Source organism: Perna viridis, chromosome 2 (assembly GCF_037379345.1).
Source record: "Perna viridis isolate PV_CMFRI_1.1 ecotype Kerala chromosome 2, ASM3737934v1, whole genome shotgun sequence".
In the NCBI taxonomy this organism is placed as follows: Eukaryota; Metazoa; Mollusca; class Bivalvia; order Mytilida; family Mytilidae; genus Perna; species Perna viridis.
This window is the reverse complement of record NC_142446.1, coordinates 53,278,034-53,289,317: the sequence shown is the minus strand read 5'-3', so window position 1 is coordinate 53,289,317 and position 11,284 is coordinate 53,278,034.

The following is an 11,284-nucleotide window of genomic DNA, read 5'->3' as shown; positions in this document are numbered from 1 at the left end:
CTTGAACAGATAATACAGTGATCTCTTCTTAAAAACCTTTTGCAATGACTCTGTGGATAATTTTATTCGATTTTATATAAGTTGACGATTGGTTACGAAATTTAAATTACGACGATATTTAAGTTGAAATAACGTGAACTCTATATAAAAAACTTACCACAGACAACTACAATTAGTAAAAGGAAAAAAAGACCATGCCGTATTGTCTGAATATGCCATTAAAATAACGATGGTTAAATATCATTTTACTGACAAATGGTGAATTACCATTCAGTCCATTTAAGAGGGAAAATAAATTTACCAAGACAATTATATGAGAGAAGAAGAAGCTTTGTCACGCATATTTTAAAACTAAAATTACGAAATAAAAAGCTCAAATGTATTAATTCAATACTACAGCTTCAGCAAATTAAGCTTGTCTGTAAGTGTCTGAGTTTGCAAATTAGTTCCAAAATTAATGAAAAATTATCATCTCGGTCTCATTCAATTATCAAATAATTTAGTAAACAATAATTAAGACAAATAATCAAGATATCCAAAAATTGCAACATAGCTTAAAAAATCCAAAAATTCAAGCAGAACTCGGAATGTGAGTTGGGAAAACGAGTGACGTCACATTTGTTGGGAAAAAATGTTGGAGGAAGTTTGGATCTTCTTGTGGACAAATCATCTTTTACAACAGTTTTTAAAACATATAGACCACTCATTTGCCTTGTCTTCACTTATTCTCACAACACAGGATTTATTCCAAGTTTACAACACAACACAATACTATTTGATAAAATAATATCAGAACACATAGAAAAACAACCCGCTCCACTGTATCCGTATTCTCTTAAAACAGTTAAAATACTGGCAAATGAAAATAATGATTAAATATTACTTAAATCTTACCTAGAAAAGATACAACTGTAATCAATGCAGCAAAAATGTATGCAGACGGTGTTTTAAGTGGATATGCAACCTCTGTAATGAAATGACAGAAGCATTAGAATTTGTCGAGATATCATATAAAAACATAACAAAACAAAATTGGACGATAAAAATAAAAAAAAGATAGATACAATAAAATGTTTCACAGGATGCAGATTGATACGACCGCATATGTCAAATTGGGACATTTTGGACAAAATATCCATTTTTGATACGACTCCTAATTTTTATTGACCCGATTCAAATGAGAATCTGGGATTTAAATTTGCTGCTTTATACAAATCTGAAGGAAGAATAATCAAGGAGACCAAGTTTTTTCCCAAGGATAAAGACTTGACAGGAATAACAGACACAAAACACAAAGAACAAAAAATATATATATATATATTACAAGGAAATAAAAATAAATGAGCAACCGTGAGCATAGATACGGTGCATTGATAGGATAAACTTCATCTGTTTTTCTACAACCACGTGCCAACATACTCATTAAATGTCAACTTCAGACTAGACAAAAGAAGAAAGGAAAACTATGCCATGGTGAACAAATCGATTCGCACAGTTTAGATTGCCGAGTAAGTGGGCAGACGGCAGCCTGCGCTAATATATCAAAATGTCTTGCATATAAACTCAACAGAAACGGGCAGATAATGGGAACTAACAACTCAAAAATTTTAACAGAAAATATTCTATTGGTATATATCAAGGGAATACATATGTAGTCAATGAATGTTCCTTTCCTATCTATATAATAAACATACCCTGTAAAAATCCTTAAAAATTAATTTGTTTTTCAAGGACAACCATTCTAAATAGGAGTTTATGTACATACTCTTTCTTACTTAGACAGTTTGAGCACAAAAAAATTAAGAAATAAGAGCACTTGTTAAAAAAACCAATTATTTAGACGGAAATTCAAAGAAATATTTATAATCAAATGATTATATTGGCACATATCATATCAAGATATTAAATAAACATAATTTGTTTTTTTTAAATTCCATATTAACAACAATACAAACCACAATATACCGGAATTATTTTTCAGGTAATCCCTTTTAATTTAATTTTTTTTCTTCTGTGAATTGGAATTATGGGAACTGGTATTAAAACGTATTTCAAAATTAACAAAATCCAAGTTGTCTAGCACGCTACACAGAGTCCGTGTAGTTTCGGTAAGTCCTGTCGTAACGTATGAAATAAAAACAAAACGTAATGGCTGAATTAATGTTGCCACGGATGAAAGGAAAATCGACGATGGAAACGAGAAGTTATCTAGTCTGCATTTATTTGATTATAATGCTGCTGATAAGAGGTTACTCCTTGACGCGAGTGTACAGCATAATCAAATGTGCAAGATCATACGATTTCATGATAATATTACATGATATAAAAATAAATAAATAAATAAATAAATAAATAAAAACAAACAAACAAAAAAAAAACAAAAACAAAAAAACAAAAAAAAAAACCCCAAAAAAAACCAAACAAACAAACAAACCAAAAACCGGGAAAATTAAAAAAAAAAAAAACAACAGAAAGAAACAAATTGAATTCATTTTCTACAATGACATTTCATTTTGAGTTACTGAATGTTAGCTTTCGTTTTGCAGTGTTTTTGTTTGCATGCTTAATACACACGGGAGACGAACAATGAATGATGGAATTAGTTAATTAACTATAGTATCAAAATGTGAGATTTTTAAATTGTCAATGAAACATGCCTTCAGTATTATTACTGTTATCCACGGGTTGTAATGGTCCTGCGGAGTGCTTCGAGCTTTTACGTTATGGATTGTTACATGGCTAATATGAAACACGTCATACATCAATAATAAGTAATTAATACAAAGGAGCACTTACAGTTTTCAGATATCAAGTTATGAATTTCGGTATAATACTAACTTTTTAAAAGAACAGTTCTGGCCACCCAAACATACATCTATACAGTTGTAGTCTGAAAAATATAAAAAAATCTTTGGAATTTACTTGTAAGTACTAATATCTACAAATGGTAAGCTTAATATCGTGCAATAGAGAGATAATGTTCCAAAGGAAATCAAAAGGGAACTAGGATTCTAACGGTAATCAAAGAGAAAGAAAATCAGAGTTAACGACTAGACCACGAAAAAAGGACCCCACAGCAATAAACATGAAGTGACCAAAATAACATGCACATGGAAACGGAAGTAAATTATCACAACCCAAATTCTCCACCTAAACATTTCCTCAACAAAAAATTCAATGTAGCATATTATTCTGTATCATAACGAATTATTCATCACTAATGGTACAAACCAGTGACATTAACGTTGATAAGATTACATAAAACAATACATCTATTAAAGGAGACAAGACACCAAAAAATTATTTTTTTTTCAGTTTTTAGTTTATTTGATATATTACACCTAATATATATAATTGAAACATCCCTTGTAGTCACTTATGTCGTTTAATTGCAAATAAATTAATTCAAAATCGACGATGACCCAAGTTATACATATTTTGATTAGCCATGTGGTCACGTGACCGTATTACGTCATTGGTTTTCAATTCATACATCGAGTGGTTGAAATGCATGGGGCTGCATTTTTTACACGATTTCTACAACTGATAGTGAAAATATTACTTACAGTTGTAGCAATTTAAACCATTTCGAGAAAAAAATGATAAATAATGTCAGAAATAATAAAATAATACACGCACGAAGATTAGACAATGAGGCGACACCACTTCTGTTCGAAGATTACATTTAAATATTTCATTCTGTTCAAGTTCTGTCATGTAAAAGAGAACTTTTTACATAAAGTAAATTAGATTAATATTCTAAGTTCTATACTGTTCCGGTCTCGATCTACAGTTAAAATATTGATTTCATTTCTTTTTAAGGAACGATACTCCTGAAAAATAATACAGTAGCAGGGAGTGTAATAAAAGTACCTGCAAGTACAGAGGATAATACGGACATGTCAATTTTTATTGGTTTTTGATAATTTCATAACTCATAAGGTTTTCGTGCTGAAGCTTGCTCGTGTTGTAAATCTTTTCAGCTAATATTTACAAAACTTTCTGCTTAAGGTTGTACTATACATATGGGATTGAGGTGCAATGTTTCGTACACAAAACTGACCCGGTCTAATTTTGTAAAGCTTAAAAATAAAAGCTGAAACTTGGAGGAAATATTGATTGTGGGTAGTGGACCATTCGTATATAAAAGGTGCAATACTGGTGAAAGTAAAGAGCTGTTTTTAAAATATGCAAAATTTCGCACAGGCTTTAAGAATTAAAATCATAAACATAAACAAATGAGCAGAAAAAGGTACACTTTTTAATTTTTTTTTTCACAATAATACCATGTCCGCTTACTATTTTTGGCAGTTTTAAAGTGCCTGATATTTTAGAAAATCTGTTTTATGATAATTAATTTTGAGAAGGCAACCAAAATTTGTTATGAAAACTGTGGAACTAAGCTTATGACAGGTTTCAAGCATCATACATTTAGAACATATCATTTTTACCATAGAACCAATGCTTTTTAAATTTGTTATAGTAAATTGAGTAAGAAATTATAATTTGGTTTAATACGCTACTTTAGTAAGTGTGAGGAAGTCCTTAGCAACCAAATATGCTGATTTTTTATCATGTAAGACCTACGTCATGAAAATTCCCTAGTGTGAACTGGTACTTTAGTTGCACATGTAGTGTCAATTTACAAAAAAAACACCAATTTATTTTCACTTTATACATAAGTTAGTCAACCGAAAACCGTTTATTGCACAATGTCTTTTAGTATGCTGCTTTATGCTTATGACACATATAGTAATATTTAAATAAATTAACTGACCTATAGAAAATGTCCATCAAGGTCATCTATTACATATTGTGTATTGTGACAAGTTCTCCATGTAAATCATTTTATTTAAAAATCCGTAAATAACATCAAAGTCATACATCTGGTCGCCGAACCATGTAAAGTAAAAGTAGCCACCCACGCTATTTCTCGGTCATAATTAAGTCGACCGAGCTTGTTTATTAATATAACCCAGCGGCAAAGAAAGAACGATACACAAAGTGTAAATATTTAAGTTGTACCCTCCAGTTCAAGTCCTGAAAATAGTGTGGAAAATAGTTTTCACCACGCGAAAATGAAAAGCTGACAGAAAACGAGAAGAACTTAAGTCTTCTTACTTTCTAAACACGATCATTGAAAACGAATCTCTGCGTAATATCCTTTCTAAAGGTCCCAAGTACCGCGAACCACGCTCTATAAATTGGTATTATAACTTTTAAGTTCTTATGGATGCCGTCCAGGACTATGCAAGAAAATGGATAAAACGAGAACAAGAAGACATTGATTCTCTGTCAGAGTGGTTAAAAGCCGTGAGGTCTTTAATTTTCAAACGCATAATGGTTTTAAGTAGGTCAATAAGTGCCAAGGCTACATCAGTTTTCAAAGACCCCAATGTAGCAAAAACATTGTCTATTATACATGACAAATATGTTGTCGTACCAGCAGACAAAGCCCAAAACATCATCGTTTTTGTCTGCAAAACGTTTTATATCCAATGTTTATTATCAGAGGTAGACGTAGAAAATAATAGCAGTGATAAGACCTATACTGCTATCACACTCTCCAAAGAAGAAATTGTGGAAAACCATAAATCTGTGCTATCCTCTTTTGGTCTCTCTACCAAGGACGATGATTGTGATTTACCGTCTATGAACTGGATTCCTAACTTTCACAAGAATCCATACAAACAACGTTTCATAGCTGGATCTGCAAAATGTACCACCAAACCTCTTTCAAAACCTTTAACTTCTATACTCACAATTGTCAAAGAGGGTCTGCAGTCCTAACACAACACTTGTTACTCCCGTAGAGGTATTAATTCAATATGGGTCCTGAAAAATTCGAAAGATCTTTTGGAGACAATCAGTTCAAGACTATTATTTGAATATAATAGCATTAAAACCTATGATTTTTCAACACTGTATACTTCTATTCCCCATACTCAGTTAAAATCCCGACTTAAAAACATTATACATCGTTGTTTTTCCAAAAAAGATGGTCCACCAAGATACAAATATATAGTTCTTGGTCGAGATTCCTCATACTTTGTAAAAAATAATTCCAAATCATCTTCCAAATATTTACAAAATGTTGAATTTTTTAATCGACAACATATTTGTCCAGTGTGATGGACGTGTTTTTCAACAAACGGTCGGCATTCCAATGGGAACAAATTGTGCTGCTTTACTAGCTGACCTATTCCTTCACTCTTATGAGGCTGACTATATAGCTGATCTGATCCGAAAGAAAGAATATCGTTTGGCTAGATCCTTCAATCTCAGTTTCCGCTATATTGATGACGTATTATCTTTAAACAATCCTAATTTCGGGGATTTGATACATCGCATCTACCCCAAAGAACTTGAGATAAAGGATACTACAGACACTGTGAAGTCAGCCTCATATCTTGACCTACACTTAGAAATTGATGGTAAAGGAAAACTTTTTACCAAACTTTACGGCACACGTGATGACTTTTCATTCAGAATTGTCAACTTTTATTTCATCTGTGGCCACATCCCTTCGGCTCCTGCGTATGGAGTGTTCATATCACAACTCATACGTTATGTTAGAGCTTGCCGAAAGTACGCAGACTTTTTGTATCGCGCTAGAACTTTAACAACCCTGCTTCTTGAACAGGGTAATGTTGCTACAAGATTGAAGTCATCACTACAAAAGTTTTATGGTCGTCATCATGAACTCGGGTCATAGTTTTCTTTCCTCGTTTGTCTACTCCGGACTTGACTTTTTATGAGCAACTCGGCGGGTGTTTCTAGAAAAGCAGAGAACGCTAACCCTACCGGTGTAGCTGGTTCATGCTCCCAGTTTTTAGTGGAGTCCGAGTTGCTCATTTGCTTTTGTTACTCTGTATGATTTTAGTTAATTTTTGTTCTTTGTTGTGTATATCTGTTTCCCATGTCTGGTCTTTGTCCCTGGACTGCATTCTTTTGATTACCGCTATAACCTTGGTTCCCTTGATTACTCTTTCAACAAAGGTACGGTTTTTCGTGTATCGCAAAAACTGATTGATTGATTAAATGTGAATATATTGTAGAATATAGGCCTCTATGTGCACAAATTATGCGAAATACTTGTTTTGCTTTTAATATTATTCTTTAATGTAATAATGAATTCAGACTGCCTGAATTTCTTTTAAAATGTGATTTGGTTGATACGGAAAATCTTTTTTTTTTTCATATTTGACGCGTTTTTGACAATCTTTTCTAATGCGTTTTCATTGATAATAAAATTTTCTTAAATATTTTCTGCACAAAATTTATTATTTTTTTTCACATAAATTAGTCGTCTGCCGGGTGCCATACGTTTAAGGTAATTTTTTCCTTCTTTTCCTGTGTTGATCATTCTTAATTCATGTGTATAGATTTTACCTATCGCTCGTGTCATACGGCAACGTCATTCATTACCCTTTTCTTCTCACCCTTCTCGTGTGTCTATTGCCCCTATTTCCTATAGATAGTATGAAGTCCTACTTCACGGCTATACCGTTAGAATATTACCCATATTACCAGTGTCACCATTTTTTCTTTTCCTATTTTATTGATCTATAGTAATAAATCTAAACATAACTTTATACTTTATTATATTCACATACTTTTTCCTGTTTTACGGTTCGTTATTTTTTTTATTGTAACAATTTTTAATTATTTAATGATTGTTTATCTTCTTATTTTTTTTCTGAAAATTTTTTTTTTATTAAAAATATATCCATTTTAGTTTTTTTTTTAACTTTATATCTTAAATCTAGAAAATACCTTTCTTTCATAAAATAGGCCGTGCAAGACTCAGAAGAGTAGTCAAGGACGTTGAAAACCCTAACTTAAAGTGTTTGTTAATAAATTGGGTCAATTTATATTGGAATGAAACTAAAAGGGTCGTTAAAAATGGTAAAGAACATTAGGATATAATGCTCTTGTCTTCATTTATTTATTCAAACATATACGTCATATACAATGTTGTTCTTAATTACATGTACAAGTAAAACAGATAAAAGCACATGGATCGAAATATCAAAACTCACAACATTTGTTTACGTCCCCTATTAATTGAAGGCGGATCCTGAGAACACTCTAAGATCGGAATTTTCTTTGCATGAACTCTTGATTTACGCTAATTTCCCATGAATTTACATTGCTTGGTATTGGACTCTGCATCACCAGCACTCTCAGAACTGTCAATACTCGAAAACAACGTTTCATAGACTGCCGAATTGTGATTACACGGCATCTCACCCCTGTAGTAGTATTTACAGATCACTCAGACATATATAGTATAGGCGGGAGTTACCTCCCCTGTCTCAGTGCTTGTGATGTCATAAACATAAAAAGGGGACGAAACCGAGACTCAATACAATAGAAAAAGCTTATATATCTCTGTTATGACTTTTCTTTGCAATGTAATACTTTGCAGTGTTCATTATCAGTGGTAGACGTAGAAAATGATATCAGTGATAGGACTTATACTGCCACTACACTCTCCAAAGAAGAAATACTGTGAAAGTTTTATTGTTCGTGGGGTACCAATTTTCTTGGATTTCGTGGGTAGACCAAACCACGAATTTTGGTTCCCAGCGAAAAGGAGATGTCCATTGATGTGTATACTTAAAACCTCCAAACCACGAATTCAATAATCCACGAACTTGTGTTTCTTCCCTAATCCACGAAAATTGGTATCCACGAATCAAAGTACTTTCACAGTCGTGGATAACCATAAATCTGTGCTATCTTCTTTTGGTCTCTGTACCAAAGACTATGATTGTAATATACCGTCTATGTACTGGATTCCTAAACTCCGCAAGAATACATCCAAATAACGTTACATAGCTGATAAAATGTACCATTGTAGCAACATAACCCTGTTTCAGAAGCCTTCTTGTTAAAACTCATCCGCTATGCCAAAGTTTGCCTAACTACACAGAATTTTGGTAACGCACTAGACTTTTTACAATTAAGCTTCTGGAACAGAGTAATGTTGCTACTAGATTGAAGTCATTACTACAGAAGTTTTATGGTCGTCATCATGAACTCGTGGGATCATTACGGTGTATTCATCTGCACCAGGAAAACTGATTTTTTCAACGTGTTATATCTTTCCTTTCCTCTTTCGTCTTTCACGGACTATACTTTTATGGGCAACTCGGCGATGGTTTCTGGAAAAGCACCGGACGCGTACTCTTCCGGTGCACCTTGTCCATGCTCCCAGTTTTTAGTGGAGTCCAAGTTCCTCATTTATTTTGTTACTTTGTATGTATTATTTTAGTTACTTTATGTTCTTTGTTGTGTTTGTCTGTCTTTCATGTCTGGTTTTTGTCCCTGGATTACATTCTTTTGATTTCCGCTAGAATCTTGGTTTTCTTGATTGTCCTTTGCACAGTTACATTTCTTTTTGACTACCTGAACCGATTTAACCCTACTTATAAAAACCGCGAACTTACACTTTAATGATAATATCAGGTAAATTAATTAGATTAAAGAATTTAAAAAAAAATAAAACTCACCGTCATTATAACAACAATGCCATGCTGAATTACGATCGGTTTTTACATACACTGTCATATTGTTTACCGATTTGAACCAAAGCGTCTGTTACATTGTTATTCCATCTAAACTCACTCTGACATAAGTTCCGCTTATTATCTTATTATTGTGGCATGTCTGCCTTCAATTTTTCGTTAAAATTTTGATTTGTTTCTCGTAGATTTATGATGTGTCAGCAATTTACAGTTTGGAAATAACTTGGTAATTTAATCAGGGCTACGTACGGTATTTTGAAGCTGTTTTTTCATTTGTAAAATCGAAGACTGTGTTTAAAGAATAATGACTTTCAATATAATATCGTAGATTAATGATGTATCAGCAATTTACAGTTTGAAAAAAAACTTGGTAATTTAATCAGGGCTACATACGGTATTTTATTGCTGTTTTATTTCGCGTATTATATTGTGTATATAGATATAGGGTAGAAATATATGTATGGACCTTCCTGTTATATACACCTTTAGAATTATTTTCTTAGTACCCACGTACGTAATTGTTATAAATCAATTATAAATTATTATTTCAATCATGAATATCAAAATTTTTAAGCAGGAATTTAGGAGTATTGTTAGTTTAATTACAAATCTATAATTTATTATTCCAGTACTGTTTTATATATACATGAACTTTAATCTAACTCTACTGATAAATTAATAATAATAAAAAAGTTGTGAACACCGTATGTTTTTCATTCTTGTAAATATGTTGTTTATGGACACAGTCTGAACAGGCTTAATTTACTTCAAACTCCGGAACAGCGGCGACGTTGCGATGCAAGCTTAAGTCGCACCTAGCCAAAACGTAGAAAACGTCGTCAATGTTTCGGAGTTTGGCTTTACTTTTCTGTCATACATTAGGAATCGCGTTTCTTTTCCTACCAAATTCAACATGTTTAAATTCTTACAGAAACTTAACCTGTATTTTATTGTAAAGTAACAATTACGACTTTTAACAAAAAATGAATAACAATTATACACTGAAACCTTGCATCTGAGTATTTCATGAAACATTGTAATATTTCACTATTTGGACTGTAACCCTTATGAATGCTATTTACTTCTAACTTATATCAAACATCCTACATGTTAACAAGAAATGTTTTTAATTTTTGAAAAGGTTACACAAAATAACGTGGTTTGCGACAGTTTACACTTTTAAACTGCGAAGTACAACCTATTCCAAAACTAGAAACATTGCTTATGATTTTATTTCTAACTGATGACTGTCAGAACATTGCAGATTGATTGGTGATCATAACATTATTTTGTTTGGGATTATTTGAATCGCGGAGTGCATCCCAATCGAGGTTAATGACATCAAAGTACCAAGCCTGGTTAAACTAAATAACCTGGTGGTAAAATATACATTGAATATTTCAGATAAATGATATCCTTCTTCAGCATAAAACTCATAAAGGTCAAGATCAAAACAGATTAAGAAGCTGAATCACGTACGCTGTGGGTGATTCTACCTTTATCAAAGGTACAGATAAGCAAATGGATGATAACAAAATATTTAACTGTTATACTAATGGATTTGTCTTACGCCTTGTATTGTTTACCTCATGATTTGATTTTATTAAAACTTAAAGCACATAGATTGTCGGAAGAAACAATCGATCTTTTTTTTCTCAAATTATTTTACCAACAGGAAATAATGTGTTAAAGTAAATCGCACATGCTGTTCATTTGAAACTATGCACAAAGTGTTCCATAAGGTTCAATAC